This window comes from Bombus impatiens, unplaced genomic scaffold (genome assembly GCF_000188095.3).
Source record: "Bombus impatiens unplaced genomic scaffold, BIMP_2.2 scf_0135, whole genome shotgun sequence".
Lineage (NCBI taxonomy): Eukaryota > Metazoa > Arthropoda > Insecta > Hymenoptera > Apidae > Bombus > Bombus impatiens.
Genome location: NT_176554.1, coordinates 388,714 through 411,628, shown reverse-complemented (window position 1 = coordinate 411,628; position 22,915 = coordinate 388,714). Strand labels below are relative to the sequence as shown.

General features: G+C 42.6%; 1 protein-coding gene across 5 annotated transcripts in view; it reads right to left on the bottom strand.

Annotated features, from left to right (window-relative positions):
- The window catches only part of LOC100747554 (CUGBP Elav-like family member 4), a 548,998-nt gene that overhangs the window by 490,939 nt on the left and 35,144 nt on the right, over positions 1-22,915 (bottom strand). For all 5 annotated transcript variants that reach the window (XM_033319135.1, XM_033319129.1, XM_033319138.1 and 2 more), the window contains exon 2: positions 4,517-4,599. The gene's annotated coding sequence lies outside the window, so the exon portion shown is untranslated. The remainder of the gene's footprint in view (positions 1-4,516; positions 4,600-22,915) is intronic.

The window sequence follows — 22,915 nt, the reverse complement described above, 5'->3', positions numbered from 1 at the left end:
TCTGTGCGACTCCAGGGCTACACGGTGCTTAATGAATTACGAATAACGGACAGTCAGAAGCATCGAAATCGCGGAAATTTCGTTGGAGTCGAGGGCGGCGCAGGTGCACGCGTAAGTTACAAAAACTTCGTTAGGGAGGAATGCAAACAATGCCCGATCCGAGCTGTTCGGCTCTTTCCTCTGCGTTTTTTTTGCTCCTTTCCCGCTACGCTCCAGGCTTTGCACGCGTAAGTATCGTTTCCCTCGTGAAAATTCGCGCCAATTCAAAGCACCCCGTCGTCCCCTTCGCTCGACGGCCGTCATTGACAACTAGTCGGAGTTCAACGTTTCTTTCCTACGAGTTAGCGAACCCTGTAGCATACCGCCGCCAATTACACCCTCGTAAATCGGACCGCCGATTTGTCAGTCGTTCGCAATCCGTCCTTCTGAATTTCTGATCGCACCTTAGTGCGTCGCTCTAACCTATATTCGGTACTTAATTCCGCTCGTAATTTCGGCGCGATGAAGAAGGGCTTCCGACCGCAAAAATATCGATGATTAACGAATAGCCTGGAAACCGGATCGTAACTTTTCCACTTCTATTTCTCTGTTTTAATATCTATTACGTACGATTTCCATACGATTCTCTGAATAAAAATAAAAAGATATTCCTTCTTATCACATCCTATGTCATACGTATCCCTGTTTATAAACTTTTATGTAACTTTTTTGTAAAATCTAGCAATAAGGATATTAATTATTTTCATTAAATATATACCACTAAAACTTCTATGTAAAGCATTAAAACGTAAAAACTAGGAGCATCGTTCTCGTCCGTACGAGACTACTTGTTTCGATTCAACGATATTATCCCTCGACGCTATACTCGAAAAAATTAAATAAAGAACGTTATATTTCCGATCGAATTCACCACTGAGAATCTTTCTGTCGCCGGCAAAATACCACCGAACAGCGGTAACATCTGGCGATCTGTTAATGTAGAGGTCGACTAGACCAACAGTGCAGCCAAGGCGGGGGCTGAGTTGACGAGCAAAGCAAATAAACAGGAATTAAATCTGGAAGGCTTTATCGTAGGAAAATGCTCCGAGATTTCTCGTGGAAAAAATATATATCGCGTACAATATAAAATAATATAATATGTAACGTAAAAAGTGAAACGGTGAGTCACCGTTGGCGATGAATTGTCGGACACGTGAAAAGCCCATTAAACCTTACGAAGAACCCATCGAAACAACGATGAGAGCGATTCGGAATAAAGATTAGCTGTAGTAGCTTAATTACACGATTGTATATCTGCGAAGAATATTTCTAGACAAGAAACAAGGTATGACTACAGCTAAATTCAGCACCGTTCAGGCTCGTTCACGAGAAGATAAATAAAGGTCATTGTAATTGAACGTTTTGAAATAAAAAAATTTAAGTTAAATCTAGAATGAAAAATGACTCAAACGATACAGATTCGATGATTCATAGATTCGATGGAAAATACTATTCATTATATTTATGACTAACAATAAGGATCGGTAAACAGTATTTTTTATATACATAGATATGTCGTTCGATGTAAAGAAAATCTATATTAGATTTAAGATCGTGTAGATGTAATACTATTTTAACTCGTCAAATATGTCGTTGTTTTTAGTAAGTCTATTTCACATACATACATATAAGATACAGTTCCATCGACTATACGAAACACGCACATACACGTACATCTTTTCTCTCATTTATAACGCAAATTAAAGCGGAAATTGCGCGTAAAGAACGAAACGCACAACATTGCCATTACATCAATAACGACGTGTGTCCTCGTTTTATATGCCCCGAGGTAGATCGATGTAATATGAAAATTGGGTGCAATCCGAATAATAAATAATAATTTTCCATTTAGCAAATGAAAAGAACAATTTGAAGCGTGTCGCGTGGAAAATCAGCGCGTCTCTTATTCCAGCCAACATGGAATTTGGATCTACGATTCCGTATTTTCATCTCTAATTTCCAGCAAAATTTAATCTGGTTCTGGTGACACACGACGGAAACTTTCGGAAAGATGAGCCCAGATTGTAAGTCATACATGAAGCAAGTTTGTGTAAAACAAACGCGGCCGTTAAGATTAAGTTTGCCAGGAACAATGATTTTCGACGTAGTCAAATAGCTGGAACAATTCGTCAAATAAGTCTGCCGCTATAAGTCGTGCACGCTACAACAGAATCCGTGAGAAGTATCGCGATAACGGCCGGAAGTGGGATACCAAATACTTTCTTTCGGGGTTTCGTGCGAGCGTGAACAAGCGCGTGCGCACGTGCAACGATCGCTTCCGTAGTAAGCATAGGCTAAGTATAGCCGGTTAGCCACGGGCATTGTTATTGCTTGCACAGCGGGAGCGTTCGCTCGCGATCCCTGTTTATGAAGGGTCCGCGCTGCTTGCCCGAGTTATGGTCTCAGGTGCGTCCGAATATTACAACTTGGATCGGTCAATCAACAAATGACCAACATCCTAAATATAGGTCGGACGTTTATTCAAAACGCGTATATAGAATTGTAAGAAATTCCGAACTCGATTAATCCTTCCGTTTATAGGGTACGAACGTTTATATCCATCGAATAAAACATCCTCGTAAATAGGTAAACGTAAACAGGTATCGTCAGCCATTGCTGGAAGAATATCTAAAACAACCTATTATCTTTACGTATACCTTATTTATAACGACAAACATCGTTATACCTGTTAAAAAGCTAAAAGATTTAATCACCTTGCGTTAGATTTAATCAACGACGTCAATCCCTTGTATTTTCGAACAGCTCGAGTTTCACGAATAAACTACAGCGAAGTATCTTCCCCCGACGGAACAGCATAAAAATGTCAAAAATTTCGAAACGGTCCACGTCGATGGACACTCACCGGAACGCTCGAAGCAATTGAAGAGAATTTTTTTTCGTGTTTGGTCAGCCCTGTGAGCGTGTGCTCGGACGTATGCCCGTAGCGACGCAAAAATGCGTCCGTATATACCCGTATATGCGTCTGCTGCCTCTTCATAAAGTCATAACTCAGCCAAGCCCCCGGCACATCTCTCGGCATAACATTTAAAACGATTTCCGCTGGCAGCAGTGCCAAGACCGGAGCTGCGTTGTTTCGGGGATAGATTAACGAAACATAACGCCAGTACTCGCTACGGACTTCCAAGGGGTAGCTTGGATAATGGGAAGGGGCGTGTTGGCACTGCTCTGGCAGTTAAGCAGTGTTCAGTGCCGGTACTCGTAGTCTTCAGCCCCTACGGTTACGATCGATGGAAATTTTTAAGAGAGCTATAGTCTATTTGCTTCGAAAATATGCAACAAGGTAGATGATTTCATTCGAGGTTAGGTTTGTCAGTGAGATTTGCCAGTGAGATTTGTCACACGTAAACCGGCCAGTGATATCGATTAAAAGCCACATATGCCGATAAAGTAAGACTTTAATTAGCAGTCGCGAGGATTAAACGGTACGAAATTCATATAAAACTGGAATAAGAATCCGATGCTTGGTGACATTTCGATAAACCACAGAGACAATCGTTCCCCTCTTATGGGTTATTTATACTGTTGATCGTTTTCAAGTTGTAGAAGGTTTCTTCGCGCCGAAAGAACGAGTCAACGGATTGATTCGATAGAATTCTTGTGCGATCGCTGTTTCTCACGGATCGCTGCTTGCGGGGGAGTCCCGACATTCAAAGTAACGCGTACGTACGTATATACACGTTGGCACATAATATCGTTATACGCAGCATGAAAGGCAGACGCGACTAGTTACGCGTTTTCTGGGACTAACCGTGAAAAGAGGAACGCAAAATTCTCATATTTGTCGGGGATACGAATGCGTATAGCCAGCCCTGGCATTTGTAGAAGGCGCACGGAAAGTCTGATGATACATCGTGGATTCTGCGAGTTGCGCCCTCTGGTCCCCCGCTCTCCTTTCGACTCTTACCATCGGCCCTCCATTCCCTTCCTAACTACCCTTTCGGCGTTAAGAGATTAACTTGTCACGCCGGGCCATTTTAATATTCCGGATCGCGGGGTGAATCGCTGGAATTTGCCTGGAAAACGGCATACGGCTCCGCCAGCGATAAGTATCTGTTAACGTCACTGCAGCTTTGCCCGCCCCCTTTTTTTCTGCGTGAAACTGTACCGAATAAAAATTACGGCAGTTCATTTTCGCGCGCGTTCGATGGCTATTCGATGAAGCGTCGCAAGAAACCGAGACAGACAATTTTTTATTTTCCAAGTTCACCGTTGTTTCGAACGGTCAAAACGGCCTTTAGTTTACAAACGAATTTCACGATCAATTTTTACCGAGCAACTTTCATACATATGTTCGCGAGTATGCGAGTATTTCGAGAAACGCGGACACTCGTAAGGAAACATTTAGATAAGGCAATCACGGGTTGACGTAACCCACGTACCATACAGTAAGTCGGTTCACCGGTACGCGAGAAAACCGAAAGGAGGTAAATTGTGTTCTAAATGTGTAAATACTTACCCCTGGTAAAGTCCGCTTCTCATGCAGAGCGTTCTGGGCACTGATTGCGCTGTCACGACTATAGTAGGTGAGAAATGCACAGCCTGAAACAGAGTAGAAAACAGCAACAGTTAATCAAAACTGGGACAAGATTTTACCAGATTGCTGGGAAATAAATGGTCGATAATTATTCGCATTCTTAAATCGTTATAATTCGTATACACTTTATTTCTCATCACTTTTTAAATTAAAAGCATCAACCGTAATTTACGCAATGATGCGCTAGTCGATCGTTTCTTTCCCACCTTACTATTCACAGTAATTTTCGTTCAATTCGTTAATTTCTCTTCAAAGGCCGAGAATCGAAACAAAAAGTAAGCGTGCACGGGAAACGTTCGTGTGAATTCCAGTAAGAAACGCAGATGGAAAAATATCGTAACGTTAATCGCAATCGCGGCGAACAAGAATTACGTATTTACAAGTTCTGTGGGAAATGAAATCTATATGGCAGGTTTATCTGGAAGGTGATAAAGTGCACCCTTGGCGTCAACCTTTCGCATGCGTTCACCATCCGCCCAACATTTACGTGACGCGAGTCAATGCGTCACAGTAATTAGATATAAGCGATTGAAACTTTTCGCTGCATAATTACTGGCGCGGCCACATTAAGAAAACTTCTGCGTTATAATTTTTTCAACGCGTCGTAGGCAACGTGCGACAAGGAAAGGGGTGGCAGGGCGTCACAGAAACGTTCGCCGGAAATGTCCGTACATCACGCAGTTGCGGAGTCGACTGAATTCTTCGAACTTTTTGGTTCGTCGTACAGGAATGAACGTGACGTTTCCATGGGGAAACTTGTTGGATAACCCTCCCGAAGATCGTTTCCTGCTAAATTCGCGAACAACGTTTCACACACGACGGTTGTCGAATCTTGACGACGATCTATCAAGAATCAAAACGCATTATCGATCGATAATCCTGATATTATATTAGTTAGGTCGACTGTTATATTATGCTGACGTATCGCTCATCTGTCTTTTCGTAATGCTATCAACATTGTTACGTAAGAATCCCCGTGTAGTAACACGAACTGCCCTCTACACTCGAGCAAATTTCTCGCTAGCGAGAACAAGTTGTTGCCTCACAATTGTGATATAAATAATAGCGTTATAAAGGCGTGATAAGTAACTTTAAGATATATATGACACAATATAACGGGATTTTCCGATCGGATGAGGTTAACGAATCGATTAGAAAAAAATTCGAATTCGTCGAAAAGGACAACGCGTTTTAATCGAATCGTTTATTCGCGCACCGTCTTGGAAATCTCCCGGAGCAGCGGAAGTATCATCGGCATTCTCGCCGTCGTAAAATTAATTTTCCAAAACGACTCGAACCAGTTTAAGAACCGACGCCGGTATAGCGGGTTAAAACGATGGTAATTAACCCTAGAATTGGACGGTGGCTGAACCAGACCATTATCGGCTATCGCACTGTCGAGCAAACCTCCTAGAACCGCCTTCCTATCGGTCTGAGGATTTATTCAAAGGGCCTGTTCGCCCTATCTGATCGCCATTTGACTATCTCAACACACCGAGATGGATGTAAGCAAGCACGCGCGCTGCGAGACTCGTGGACAGAACTCGGTCTAAGATCACTTACTATTTACGACACGACATTATCGTGACTGCCCGATAGCCTTGATCTGTCTATAATCACGACTGCCACGGATACGGAATCCATTAACTATTCGTTTTACAGATAATCAGGATAGCTTCGCATACATAGAAACATGCATCCCTTCGTCGTTGGATTCCGACTGGATTTCTCCGAAACTTCTCCACCGTTCTTTTCATTTTACGCTTCGATGGACTTTGCGATTAATTTTGTGAAAGGAACAATAAATCAATTCTGGAACATATTGTCGAAGTAGATATTTATGTGCGGTCCCTCACAGTACATCTACCAAAAAGGCATCAACGCCTTCGCCACACTCCGTGGTCAGATCCTTACTTATTTCCAAGCAAAACTGCACATATGTGAAAATTTCATGCATCACGTGTAAACGATCTTACGTGTCATAAACACGAGATTCGTACAAACCAGGAGCTATATAGGCAAAACATGAAAACTGCTAAAAAATAAAGTGCACTCATAAATAGCAACATCTGTAGATTTTACAACTTTATCGTGACGCTCTTGTTTCCTAACAATCAAAATTTCATACTTTTGGGCAAGAACTAAAAATGATTTCGTTCGCACTCATGCCACAAGAAACAATAAAACGTAATAGAGAAATTAATTATTCCTTCGTTCCTGGTCTATTCTTTAAATGAAATATTGAATATTGAATAAATAGATGGCAATTAAATATGCAAAAATCTACCCGCAGCACCGATTTCGATGATTTTTTAACATGTTGCGAATCTCAACATTTTGAACAATTTTTGCCTATACGTATAACCGTCGGCCGACCGTAGCTTCCAGGATATCTGCGGAAGAACTGTCCGCAGTGTCGGTATCTTTTATAGGTTTGGATTAGATGTTGTCATTTTGTTCTCGTGGAACGGCCAACAACCAACCAACGCTAACGCATACGTCGTCGCGGATGCACAATTATAGGCAGAATTCACTACTGTGATACCGGACACGTGCAGTGGACAGTCGCAGCGAATATATAACTGCGACGGAAACTAAGGCCGTCCGACAGTTATGTGCGTAGGTAAAAGCTGTTCAAAACGTTGAATTTTATAACATATTGAAAAATCACAGGAATCGCCATTCGAAATAAATTTCTAAATAATTATCTAAAAAGATTATGCAAGATTATATCTCGAAAGGGTAAATATCACATTTATATCGGTATGTGAATGTTTCAACGATTTAGCTGTACCGATACTGTTGTAATAACTCAAGGTAAATTATAGCTATTCAGATATTAAGTTAAAGTACCGTGACTCTATTTCACGTTCACTCAAGTAACATTCTCTGCAGATCGGTATTGCAAGTTGTGCTTTCGACGGTATACCTTCGTGTCATAAAATCTCTTCTACCGACAGATTTATCAGCGTTGTTTCGTAACAAACAAACAAGCCTGCTGGCAGTTTGTGCACGATTGCTCGTCACATCGTTCGAGCATGCAAAATTCAAATCGGTCGTCGGTGTTGTCGTTTCACCGAGCCGTGCCGCGAAGCTCGAGACGTTTTAATCTCACGGAGACTCGGAGGATGCAATTTCGTCGCGATAGCAGGTGGAGTCGCTGCGGCAACAGTTTCTTAGCGGGGAATTACGTCGTCGCGTCGCGTCGCTTTGGAAACGAGAGCAACAGTGAGAGGCATACACAGAGCGGGAAAGAGAAGGCGGGAAATACCGTGAAAGTAAGGAAAAATGACGCAATAAGAAAGACGAAGGTGTACAGTTGCCACGGTGCTGTAATTTTTCATGTAACGCGACACGTTGTACGCGCATCGAGATCCCCCTTAGTTATCCGAAGGTGTTGCGAAACGGTGGTATTCGCGCGTAGGGCGTCTAACCTAGCCCGCATAAAAGCTCCGGCGAAGGGTGGAACGGAAAAGGGGAAACGCGTTAAAGAAGAACGAAACTGGTCGTCGTGTTGGCGATGAATCCGAAAGTTTGCAAGGGGTCGTCGCCGGCGGTGGTCACGCCAAGTATTCGCTGTCAGATATACGCTAGCCCGACTTCACCATCCCTTACCCCTGCTGCCCCGTATCGTCCTGGCAAATGGGAATAGACCGAAATATTTATAAACATCGCCGGTGCTTATCTTAATTGCATTGGGACAGGTTGCATGACACTCTTATTCTCCGCGGCTAATATCCACCGGGAATAGAAAAGTTCGTGAGCCATACGCCCTGCGGGGCTTCAAGGCGAATTAGCTTCCGTGGCGTATCAAGAACAAGGGCGACCTTTCTTCCTACCTCTCGCGCGCGCTTTCCTGAGCTTCCGCCCCGTCTTCCGTCCGAATTAAATCTATAGATAACGCCTACAGCCATACACGAATTGCCAGACTGCGAGACAGAAGCTAAATCTACTTTTCCGAAATTTGCATTTACTGGATATTTGCTTTCTCTCGCGAGGTACATCATTTCGCGGCCAGTTTCATCCGAATGGTAATTAGATTCGATGCTGATGTTCGCCAGCTAATTTCCAATTTCCAATCCGTGACAACAAAGAGAAAAAAATCGGCCCCGTTTCGATGACACACTTTATATTCGCTTAATTTTCATATCGCAGTGTATTCGTCTATTTGGCACTACTTTTTTGGCTTCCTTCAAATACATTTGGATTCGAAAGCCCGGTATGCAAGTGCCAACTTCCATCCTTGCCAACGTTGTTCCTACGAGCATACCGAAGAATCAGGTTGAAACGCAAACTGTATTGCTTAGTTCTTCCAAGTTCCGTTACGAATACATCGGATCATTGCAAAAACAATAGACAATACGTACTCGTTGTTCGAGACGACCATTAAATAGCCATTCGAGATGTCGATACGTTTCTTTCATTAAGGTTTAAACAATTAGTTCGATTAGATTTAAACGAGAGATTCGTTCCCTCTCGACAGACGCATTTCACAGATTCGTCTTTATTTTTGCGCTCGATTCTATTTTATTTATATTCGTGAGTGGAGAAACGAAGCGTAGAACGTTGCGTGCTGCTTGAATTTCGTGCACGATTCTTTTTTTTATTCACGCACGTTCAAACGTCCCCAAGAAATTCATCGAGGAAATTACTCGATTGGTTCGGATCGCAATTGCTTTCTGAATTTCTGAAGCCTCTGGGCAATGCTTATCGCTGGAAAAGATCGTCCTATCGATCACAATGATCCCCAGTTTCGATATTCGCGACGAAAAAAAGATCGAGAAATCGTCGTGCTAATTTCAGTTCATTTAGTCTCCGTTCTTCTTATCTCGTCGCGCTACTATTTCGAAAATTTATAATATTCTCCTGGAATTATTTAAGCGCCAGACAGGAAGAAGAATGCTAGGTATAGCACAACGAGACGTTTAAACGAAGAGAATAAGACAAGAGAAAACGAGAACTAGAACGAGAATATGAAAGGCACGTGTTATCTTCCAAGATGTCACAAAAGTCAGGTATTCTGCAACGCACGGGCAAGATATATTCGTTAGAGGCTATTCAAGAATAATGTCGCGTTTTTATCGTCTCTGCACCGTGGGCCGAGAGTAAAATTATCGCAAGAATACACGATATATGACCATCGACGAAACAATCGCGATCACCCTCCAACTACTTCATTTTCTTCTCGCTCTTAATAAGAAACGCTCTCGAAGAAAGAAATTAAGTGTATCGCGCTAGCACGCGTTTGCAATTACGACAAGGTTTACGATTAGTTTGACAATAACGCAGTTTCGAGCAATCGCAGGTCATCAACGTTCGAAGATCGAAGGAAAACTAGAAACAACGTCACGAGACAGCTTTATCGAGAAAACGAAGTTCTAAGACTTTAAACAATTAGAACGGAAATGATTAACGAATTTTCAAAAATATTAGAATTATTTAATATTCTAATTAAATTCGAGATATTATTGGAAAAAAACAACATCTATTATCATCACGTCCATTTACACTGTAATTATCCGCCATTAACTAATCGTAAGAATCGAATAATTTAACGCGTCCGACTGATGAATCGTTATCGAAAATACAGACACTACCTACGTTGCAACATTGTAAATTCAGCGATTCAATTATTCCGTTGATTCTCTGTATAGCATGACAGGTTATTGCGTGCTAGTGGCAAAAAGCAATGTCCTATATTACGCAGTCGGTATACCTCGGCTATCCCCGATGGTACTTAATTCTCGCTATGCGAATCTAATTAATTCAATTGGGATTAATTATCCTCTACTACGAACGGACTCGCACCGATGTTCCTCATGGCCTCAACGTGGCAGACCAATTTGTAGAACGGCTGCCTGACGGTCGCGAGGTACGTATTTCGCTGGTATTACGCTGATTCGCAATCGTTCACAGACGAGTCGATTAAAACGACGCGGAACATGCCTGTGCAAAACGAGTTATTGTTGTTCCGGTCGCGCCGGTGTCATGGAGATCCGCCCAGATATCATATGTTAACACACCTATATGCATACGCGATTCGTTCGCATAGGTGAACGATTTGACGCGAACATTAAACTCCGAACGACCGACGGTTCGCGTCTAGACACCTCTAACGCTCTTAAATATTTAATCGTAAAACTGTCGTAAAGCTGGTGTGAATTAGCGACGCCACGTCGTCTCCGTGCCAATCGAATAAAGAACCGACTGGCAACTTCGGACCCAAGTAAATTCATCTTTACGATAATTGGAGCTGGTATCGGTACTCGGGAAACGGTGAAACAATGTAAACATCGCAGGATAATCGAGCGCGTGTTTCGCGTAACGCGAATGCTCTCGAGACAGAGTTAGCGAGCTTGAAAGCCACGAGACCACGAAGATCATCCAGCTACGCAGCTTTCGTCTATAAACTTACCGATGTGTATCGATCACGAACGAAAGGCTAAACAGGCACATACGATACGGATGGACAAATAGACAAAAAGAGGAACGATAGGAAGAGACGTGTGGAATATGGACGAAAGTTGATGGCGTCTGACGACCGTCCGACGTCGACAAGGGTGAGGCGAGGTGGTTAAAGGGGATTCAAGAGTAGAAGAGCGTTTTATTTGCGAGGCAATGCGACGGCTAATACACCAGTCACTGGACAGCGTCCAAGTCATAAAATGGATTTTATGACGCCGATCGATACAACGAGATCTCTCTTTCCCTCTCTTCGACGTCGTTGTCCTATCTCCGTTCCTCTCTCCCTTTCAATGGACAACTGCCGACGCCTATGTCTGCTGCCTATACCCCTCGAGAGACCACCACTCCTCCAGTCTACTTCGTTCCGGCAAACTCAGGGTAAACCGAAGACGGAATATAATTCGTTTGTGCGTCGCATGTATTCATTAATGAAAAAGTTTTCCATTCCTTTCTTACCACCTTTTTCCTTTCGCTCCTTTATTCGTCTCCTACAAACCACTCGTATTTCTCCCATTCCCAGACGTTTACACGTCCCTCTCTACATAGATGTTGATCTACCGACGCTCCCCGCATCTCAAACTCGTAAAAGTTGAAAGACACGCGTTACGATATACCGTTATAAAGGATGCCTCTGACGTATCAGCGACCCACGAGTCGTACTTCTAAGTTTCGTATTAGCGATACTACGTTTAGCACTCGATACGCGTATTAACGTATCTTTGGGCTTTGATGCTAAACTACTTACGCGTATTTGTACAATTACATATTGTATTACATATTGGCGACGACCACGTGTTAAAGGCCGTCGCGTTGGCGTCATTTAACTTGGCGCTACCAACACTATTATACTATATTAATTGTTATTAATTTGACTAATTAATTACTATTATTATTAATTATCTCTATAATTATCTGGACAATATTCTCAGACAATTTATGGCAGGCACTTTGGCCGCGAAATCTGGCCAGCGAGCAAACGCGATCGCTTAGAATGAGAAAGAAACGACAAGCGATACAGCGTCGCCTTCAAAAATAGGATTACCGCTTGTAGAAGAGGTGAACGAGAAGACAGGGATACCTTCGGCAATAGCATGGTATCAACTTTGAAAATAAATGCATGCCCGAATGAAATTCGGCCGTGTAGTGCTTTGCACTCTGAGATAAACATTTCTAAGATGCACTTCCCATCCTTGAGAACGATCAATTTTCCGAGAACGCTTTTTCCATTAACTCCATTTAACAAATGAAATTTCCGAATTGAGGAAACAATTGTAACGTTCAGATACGATATTGTTTATTTAACTCGTTTATTTGACTCTCCCAATTATCTTAACAAGATTCGAACGGGTTGCTGGCAGAGGCGAATATCGCAAAGAGGACGAAGAAGAGAAAGTTTCTGAGCCAACGGCTAGAGGAAGGGCGATTCCCGCGAACCGAAACGGTGTTGAGCGAGCGGTAGGCAGCCAGGGAATTAGAATTTTACGGTTTCCCTAATGAATTGAAACGAAATGAGGCTACGATAGACCTATTCGCCGCACCTACACATTAGACCCTGCAGCGTCTTAGCACTGCCACGCCACTGCGTCGTGCGCCGCCACGGCATCTCGACGGCTCGTTTCGCGGGATTCGCGCAGACAAGGAATTTGCATCTCGGCTGAAAATTGAAATGCCTCGCTACAATGGACAGGGAAGAGTGTCCTGCGGAATGGTCTTTATAATAGAACGCAGGTAATATAGCCGAGTCGGAACGAGAAACGTTCTCAGGCGATAGCGTCCGGCACACCTATACATATATATACACACATGCAAGCTGACATGCCGCACAGACTCGCCTCACTATCTGGGAAAAAACGCTCGGATGCGGATATACAGGTTGAAGCGACAATTATTTCTATAAAAGGAATTGTATACCGTTTTGTTAGGTAACAATGAAAGGTAGATTTTGTTGGATAACTTTTTCTCCTACGCTTCTTTGATCACCAGTAATCATATTTAAACTTGAGCGATTCTCGCTACCATCGTAACGGCTGAATGTGGAAATTACTGTAAATGCTCGATGATGACAGAAACGATGTAACGTCGCTATTCTAGAAAATTGCGATGATACAATGTAGAATTCAACCATATTTCCTTTGGGCACTTTCGAAACATCCTATGTAACACGAATAAACGCGGCATTCGATTATTTAGGACTTTATAATCCTTGGATCTCATACGAGTACGATATGAGAAAGCTGGAACGTTAGATCAGCTCCTTATATCATTAGCTCGTTGCCTCTGGCTTGGATAATTACCGCACCACCCTGTATAACCATAACCCAACGTAGCAGCATCCAACGAGCAGCGTTTACTCTCGACGTTGACATCTTCTCCGCGCAGATTTGCGCGATCTTTCGTTCACATAGATGCATCCAGCGTAGATACGTTTACGAAAAGAGGAGCGATATGCTTGCAAAACGTGCAAGCGAGAAACTATGTGTTAGCGTGGACGCGTTCGTGAACGTGTTTCAGCCGCGCATCGACAGTACCGTCGTTGTTGCGCAGAGGAAATTGAAATATGCAAATAACCGCAACCCCGACGCCACCTAGCTAGCAGCTCCGCAAAAGGTTGATGTTTCATCCTCAAAGTATCGGCATTTATCGTCAATGTCGAATATCGCGCGCCTTGTTTCAGTGAGATTGCTGCTTTTTGAATATCGATGTCTGGAAGATTCTGCGTACGTATCACGTATTCACCCGTGTATCACGAGTAAATCGACCGTTTATCGGTAACGGGATTTTTAGAGGAGAATTTATACAAGAGTAGTATCGTAAATGAAATTGTACGGCTTTTAACGGACAGTATAGTATAGTAGATATATACCATAAACGACAAAATTGCACGCACCGTTCTCTTATATCATGTACTACGAAGTCAAACAACGTCAATTTTTTCCACAAGATTTCATATATTATCCTATTTTATCTTATCCTATTTTTCCCATCGAAATCGTCATTTGTTCGCCGCGTGATATAAAATGTCACCGCCTTACACACGCTTTGAATGTTACCTTGAATAATGCCACCGCGAGAAAGAGTCGATGCAATCCTTTTCTCGAATGGTGTCAAAAAGGATTAAGGTTCTCGCGGGGAAGAAGAAAAAGAAGAAGAAGAGGAAGAAGCTTCGTCTCTTCCGAGGTCACGAAATCCCGGTCCATAAGGCCGTCGAGAGCGCATAAGTAAAGTGGTCGCATGGTACGGAACGATGAACCCACTTCGTGGTATTCTGCCCCATCGACCTTTGCAACGCGGCCAACTGCTCGGGAAGCTAGAAGCGAAACGTAAGGCAGTAGCTAAGAGTTTAAAGACGGCCAATGACGCACACTGTACTATGAAACTGGCTGTAGCGTCTGAAGTTATTCGTGCATATCGATGAAGCTTTCCACTAAGAAAGAAAAGTGAAATCGGTTCGATAAGAATAAAGAAGGCGAAGGTAAAGAACGTGTATCTCGAATATCGAGAGAAGAAACATAGAGGAAGTTGTTTCTTCTATTAATGACGAAATGCCACTGGACGTTTTATTAGCTTAAATAAAATAAAAAAGCATTTTCATAAAAGAACCAAATTATTCTCTCTGACTGCTGATACGGAACGAAATAAATTTAAGCGCCTATTCGCGATATCGGGTAATCTACGATTAATATAAAGCTAAGAAAGAAGATAATACGGAATTGCTTCTTACAAAGTTTCTCTATTAATTCGATGCACGTTGAATGCCGTTTCTCTTGATAAATCAAGACCAAGGGAATAATTGGAACGAACCAAGTTATTTGTGTCAACATCCGGCATACGTAATAAATCTTATTTGTAATACCCGGCTTACATCCCTTAATACAATAACAAATCCATTTTCATAAATAATTAGATAAGATTTTGTTCGTTTCTTTTCTTCTTATCGCACCCGCTCCGTTCTCTTCCATGCGGTTACTCTTCGAAAAGCACGATGCTAAAGTCAAGTGCATTATTGAAAGATAATGTTCAGCCTGCTATGCAAGATCTATCGAGTCTCTACGATTTAACTTAACTACATACACACATATATATAATTAATATGTAATAACTAATAAAATTAATGTATATGTATATTTAAAGTCTAGTGCAGGATTTTTAATGTCACCGGAAGGAGAAACATAAAAATAGCCGAGTCATGCAGTTATTAACATTCCGTAAGGACCAAACTGACGGGGTCTTTTCCTCTTTCTCGTTTTCCCACTTTCTTTTTTTCTCCGTCATCCTTTATTCTTTTTCCTTATGCAGATCCTTTCAACTTTTGCTTGTTCCCTTTCTCTCTCTCTCTCTCTCTCTCTCTCTCTTTCTCTCTCTATCTCTTGTTGTCTCTTCTTTTGGCTGTTTTTCATCGCCTTTTCTTACGTCGACCAAATTAAATATCGTGCCTGGGAAATCCTGAAGGAGGCTTCCTCGGATATTCAGAAGCATCCTGGACGCATGGTCGCGTTCAATTTCAGTGGTAGCCGTACCGCGGCATGAGAAGAGAGAAGGAAGGATAGAGAAAACAAGATCGACCAACGGAAGCGTTAAGCAAGAAGGAAGTTCGATCGGACGGTACGGATTCGAGCGTAACATCGACCGAAGGATAAAGCGTCGAACAGGTGCCGCGCATCTTTTTCGAGCGGTACGCGAGATCGTCGTTTTCTTTTCGCGTTTCCGAAACTTTTCAATCCAGGTCTCAAATTGCATTTATTAATTTTAATAGCCCTACCCGTTATACAATATTACGCAAGAAAGCATGTATCCTTAAAGCTAGATACCTGGCTTATATAATATATTCAACCCTTCCCTACATACGAGCTCTGCCTATGTACAGACATAAATATGTATTTAGCCCGGATTAAATTATTTGCAGGAAGATGAAACGGGTCCGACCCGCATAGCTTCATTTCCCCAGACATCTTGGTTGCGCCTACCGCGTGTCGATGGAAATGCGCCTTACAGGCAACTGCAACCCATTCGTCTCCACCGGTAGAGTTTAGATCGGCTGCCAAGTTAATTCTCTCACGGGGTACCTACTTAATTTATCTAAATTGCCATGTCAATCAATTCTAAATGAATAACACGCGAGATTTTGCAAGGCATTTAACGCAAGAAAATTAATGTCAACTGGCATATTCGAGAAACGTTGGTATCACCAAAATGTTTCCAACTGTTTTCCGTAGTCGATCGAAATTAGACGCGAGAGTTATTTTGTATCGAATGATGGAATCGTACTAAACGGTAAAAAGTAAAATTCCTTGCAAACATTACTAAATCTGCGCTCGGCTTCTAGATAAGATTATTATCGTAACTTTCCAAAATGTATCGTTACGTGTGTTACAAGCAAAGAATTCTCTCCTTCCGATTTGTCTTCTGTCTCGTTATTTGGAAAATGTAAATGTTACGAATGACGCGTGGACCGTGGATTGCAGCTTAACGATCGTCTTGTGCAGTGAATTTGTGGAGTGAATTTTTGTATAACGAGGGGTCAAGGATTGCGTTGCGATAATGGCGAACGTGAAACAAACGGTCGAAAGCGCAATAAGGTCTGCTGTCATTTATTCGTTGTTATACTGAACCGGTTGATGGCTTAATATTTCACGGCGGCAAACTGTGGTACCAGCGTGAATTCTGCCGCTTTAATGACTACCGCAGCATTTAATTGTGACATTTAATAATTCACGATGGTCAGAACTAGCGTGCACTGTGTATATCGTGACGCTCTGCTGTAGGTTCGAAAGCCCAAAGGTTTGCTTCCAAAGGGACCGTTACAATGCTTCATACTACAGTGACCATCCTTGTTCATTTCCATCCTTTGTCCTGCCATCTCTTCGTCTCCCTTCCGCCGCTCAATTTCTCCTTGTTCCACGTAACCCCTGGTCTTTCTGTTCTTAACTAGGGTCACGTTAATTCATTCTCAACATAACCCGCACAGACTACCGTGTAGCCTATCCTTCTTCGCCCATGAGGTATCTCGTTTCCAGAAGGATGCGTACGAATTTGGCACACGTTTCTCCGATTTGCATCTGTATGAATAGGCGCGGATTACGGGATTGGAATAAATTTGGCCGGCTAAGTGAGCTCTGCAATTTATACCGGCTCACGAACGACGGTCGTGTACATAGTATACTCGGGCTCCGCTACGTTCGCAAAATCGCCACTTTCGCTTTATTTTCAATAATCGAATATTCTCAAAAATGTGAAAACCATTATAGATCTACGACCTATCTTCAATTATATCTTCTAAGCATGGATCGGAACAGCGAAGATCAAACTTTCAAATTATCGTCTCGAATACAAATTGTTCTTGAAAAATCGAAAAAAATAAGTCGACCGACCATCTCGAGACGATTTCCGCTCGACCTATCACACACGCTGGCCCCTATAGGGTTCAACGTGAATCGCTTATGAGAGGACATCGTTTCGGGTTTTGGATACGTCCCGGCGCAACTACAATCCACCGTGGCTGAACGAGAACTTATTACGATCTGTCATTTTGTCCCTTCGCCGCTCGTAACAAGCATCTTTTACGACATCGCGTAAAAGGAGAAGAACGATGGCGCGGCGCCATAGACGTTGATTGTCGTGGGACGCGTTCTTTCCACTTTCCACTTTCCACTTTCCACTTTCCCACTTTCCACTTTCCACTTTCCACTTTCTCTTTCCTTTTCTCTCTCGTTTTCCAGTCGGTCTACCTGTCCACGTCGTATTTTCCTTCCACGTCGCTTCTTTTACCACGCGTTCCATGATCTCACTTTCCGCAGACTGGTAGTATCTGGAGAAAGGAATGGCGGTGTACTCCCCAGACGAAGGAAAACTGTCGTCGTGAAACGGCCTCGCGCCATGCTACAGCGGCAGAAAGACGTTGTTAGGGCTATTGCTCTCTGTCCGAATGAAGAACCGCTCATATTTACAAGCGACGCCAGCAAATGGTCGGTGAGAAAGCGAACAAGAAGGGAAAAAAGAAAGCAGGGATGGAAGGAACAGACCCGTCAAATCGCCCCGCGGGACGAGCCAACGATTCGCTTCTCTCTATCCGTTCCTTGATCTAAGCCATTTTTATTCTCACCCTCACCGGTCCAGAGACTCTGTGCCTTTCCCTCGCAATTCACTCGCGTCTTCTCGTCGATCGTTTCTCGTTCGTCATACCATTTGCAGCTGTGAAGAAAACGTTTCGACGAAATGGAAACGGGGATCGCCGATACAATGCCGCGCGGGTAGACAACGAGATCAGCTTGGCAAATTGTTTGCGTTTCGTGAGACGTTGTAGAAGCGATATTTTACGTTATCCTTTGATTCTGTGTTTTCTTTCGTCATTCGTCGACGCGATAATGTGAAAGACGCGTTCGATATTTTACCATTTTGCGTGGAAACGCGCAATCGACCTTCTATATTATACGTATATAGAAACAAACGTACAGGCATTTATATCGATTTAATTTATCGGTACGTCTGGCGCTTTTATAAATTCCTTTTTCTAGAAATCTTGTATCAGTGGTACACATTTCGCGAGCAACGATAAAGCGCCGGTTCACGAATACAAGCCATTCGGGATAGAGGAAATTTCATACTTTTTGAATCGAATTCCATAATACTAACATCTCGATGGTTCAAATTCCTCTTGTATGTACATTATACATTATATACGGACGAGTATTTTACTCGTGTGTGGTCTATTCGAGGACTACAGAGCGAATTCGTTGAAAGAAAAGTTTGGCGAACAGTGGTCCGACAGAACTAGCGTCGAGGTGCAAGTAGTTAGAAAGTGTTAGGAGCAGAGTGTGAAAACCGGAGAAACCGTGCTCTGAGCAAACACTTTTGAAAAGCCTGTGCAAACGGAACACCACGAACCACTGAAAAACAGTGTTCACAAAATTGAAATGTAACTGCCCCTACGAGTTGTCGAGCAACACAGAACGTTCGGTACATCTTAATACGAGCAGGAGGAAGGTAATTACCAAAGAACAAGTGCAATAAGTATAATCTATGTATGTATTTACTACTGGTTGGATATGTCGATATTTGAAGAAAGGTCAATATAATTGTTAGAATTATGCTTATTGCTCAACTAGTCGAACGTGAATGCAATTGAAGGTAATACCTCTTGGTCTGTTTATCGACAAGGGAAAGAATAAGTAAAGAAAAACGTAGTAGCCCCACCGTAAGCAAACGGTGAACAATTATTCCGACTCTTACACTTACTCTCTTTATATCCACCTTAAGGTAGAATTGTGCTATAATATCGTTTTCCACTATTGGGATCTCTTATTTGATTCATCGAAAGCGACCTGCACTTTGGCCAAGTTGAATGCTGAGAGAGAGAGAGAGAGAGAGAGAATACTCTCGTATTTCTTGGCAATTCGAACGAATAACTTTTCTTTGATCTTAAATACATTTCAAACTTACCCAATTTATTAGAGATTAGAGATGCGTGCTTTAATCAGATATCGACAACGAACACGATCGTTTCTATTTCGACCTATAAAAATGGCAATTTTACATCGCACGACTCAATATTAACTTAATAACTCGGACAGTAAGAAATATTTCTGAATATTATTAAGAAAATGACTACGACCTATCCGTAAATTTGCTGGCCATAAATCCGTGTAAAATGCAACGGATGGACAGTGTGATCGTTGCGAAATAATGGGGCTACTCACACCATGTGGCATTTTGTCCTTTCTCTTCGCTTCTCGCCAAACTCACTGTTCCACCAGACTCGAAGCGTGTTCACGCGGATATTTTTATGGATCCATCGATGTATGAACACATGCAATCGCTCGCGTTTATTGTTTTTGTCGGCCCGTTCCCGACGTCCGTCGAATTTGCATATTTTGTACCGTGCCGACTGTCCGATCTATTGTGTCCAACCGACTGCCGAATTGCTTCACATCGAGCATAAGCTCGCACTTTTGCATGACAATGAAAACACCATTGATGTCGAGCATGTTCGACTCGTAACGCGGTTAAAAGTTTGCAGACAGATTACAAGAAGTGCATTTTGTTAACCTATTATACTTTACACAACGAAGCGTAACCAATCGTAATAATTACAATTCATAACACGAGTTACATTGTCCGTGGAAACAAAAACACAAACGAAAATTAATTTTAGTGATCGATTTTATAACGCAATCGATCAAAGCTAGAATATATTTAATAGCGGAGATTCGAAGCAAACTGAGTTTACAATTTTGTCGACCCTCGCGCTTGCTCGAAATAGCGAAGAATCGTAAAATTTATGAACGAGACACGCACAAATGTTTTCGATTAAAATAAGACTATGATTTTTATTAACGCCACTGCAGGCAGGTCAAAAGCGCGTGAATTATCCGTCGCGCTTCGCTTTCGCCATTACGATGATGCATAGTTAGACGCATAAAAAATGTGAACGAGAGCCATGTCGGATAGGCGATATCGTGAAAAATGAGACTTTCGGGATTGCAACATGTACGAACGAACAAATAGTTCGATGGATCAAGTTTTAATGACCGGAACAACCAAGCGGCGACGCCGCTATCGAGCCATTGACAAACCACTGCGGGCTTCTACTGCTAAAATGAATCACGCTGTTATTTGCGAACGCATAACATTAAACCGCCGATATACGTGCTGGCAATATTGTTACCATGATAACAATAAGTTTAGGAGCAGAAAATACGACCGACGTCTCCCCGATCTACGTTCAAATGTAAAAGTACATTTTGGAAAAGCATCCCTGCGGACTGTCACGTCCTCGAAAATCTACGCTCCGCCTGCCTTTGAAATATTACCCCAAATGATGGTACGTTTACAATGATTTAAATCGATTTCGCGATAAAATATCAAATGTTTTGTAGCGATGAAACACGAGCAGTACAATTTAAAACCAGTCGCTACGAGACGGTTTATTCGTTTTCCGTTATTTACATGCTACAACTGAAAACATCACGAATAAAAATCGAAGACATTGATCGTTTTATTATTTTTATTGTAAATTCTTGATACGGGATCCGAGAAGTCGATTCGACTAGTGAGTTCCACTTTCGGTAAAGTCACATCCAGTGGTACGAGTCGAGGAATACGATTACTCGCACACTTTTATAACGTGGCCCTTTGTTTCTTCCTCCTGCCCCCTCCCCTGTGTAAGAAATAATCTTTGCTTTACACAACAAATGCAACATTTATCCTAAATTAACGAATCTCGATTATCCGTGAAACGTTAACGAAGCTTTCGCTTTACCTACCTATTACGCGATACTAGTTATCGCGTAACTTATTGTCACGAATGTTATTATCCCGCCGTTCGTGTATAACGTGTATACAGAATTGTGTACACGTAGGAAGAAATAACAAAGAAGGCATTACAGGTGAGAAATCCGACTATTGCAGAGTCTGAAGCCCGAATAGAGACACATGTCCGTTAATGGCTGGCAGAGTCACCGGCTGGCGATCATTGCCAAGCGAAGCTACGGGCCGCCTCTATCTGCTCGCGGCTACGTGCACAGCTTTCGGAAAGCTTGACTTCGAGCACGGCGTCTGTCCGCAGGTACATTCACGTAAACATGTACACGTTGTCCTGTCTCCGCCACGCGCGGTCACATTGTACATACATCTACCGTATACATACTCCCCTTCGTGTACGGTTCGCACGCGAGAAAACGTTTTGAATTTCTTTACGTACGACAACTCTCTCGACGAAAGCAAACGAGCACGTAATCCAAAATCGTCGACTTCATCGTGGAAGGAATCGGATTCAACTTAAAGTGAAATTTCGATAACTCATGCGTTCCATTCGACGTCGAAACGGCTCGTTATTCTCTACGTGACAGTGGAGCAGATTCCGATGAGCCAGGCTAACGACTTTTGAATAACTCTGTCTGGAGTAAGTTGCCGGAACGCTCACGTTCGTGAACGTGGGCATTAAATCGCATTCTGTTATCGAAATTGCTTTCGAAAATCCTTACCCTTGTTGCAAATAGTGGAAAATTGTCGGCGAGAAACGCGTAAGTACACAGGAGAATATAACGCAATCATTTTGTACAAACGGATACCGTGAATAAATATTTTACACGTTATTTAATATGTTCTAGAAATCGAATATAATAATGTAACGCGACGTACATCCTTTTATCCATAAATTCACTGTAGTATGTAATGCCGAGTAAATATTTGGGAAACGTAACGTAGAAGGTAAATATAGTAACATCTTGATATCGTAACGCAAATTTCATAGCATACAAAGGGACTATTATATCTTGTATCTTGTCGAAAATAAGAGCCAGCATAGCGGTCTAGCAATAAATAAAGTAAAACTATCTGGTTAAGAGAGAAACAAAATAATGGAAAAACAAGAGAGTTAGCGAATCGAAAAAACAAAAGGCGGAATGGACGTCGAGTAACCAGGGATCCGCCGCAGCAGAACGTAACTCCGAGACAAATGTCCGTTGATAAATCGTACGGGGGTATTGGATCGTGATCGAAGTCGAGGGTCTTTAGTATCGTGGCGAAAGAGAAACGTATCTTATCGCTTATAGCAAAGTTTTTCGGTGCGAAAAGAAAGAAGGAAAGAAGTAAGTAGCCGGGTGGGCAAGGCGATCTCCTCGATGTTTGATTTCTACGAGGGTCGCGGAAATCCCGGGCGGCAGATTCATTGGCACCGTTTCAATTCTGGGCAGCGGATCAAACGTCGACGTGCGGTCGTCTGGTGGTTATAACGGCACGAGCGGGCACAGGCGTGTGGCAAAGACGACGAGCTTTGTGCCGTCGACGCCGACACCGTCGCCAGCCTCGTCGTTCGCAGGAGCGATCATCAAGAGTCGCACGACGTCTAGCTGGCGTCGA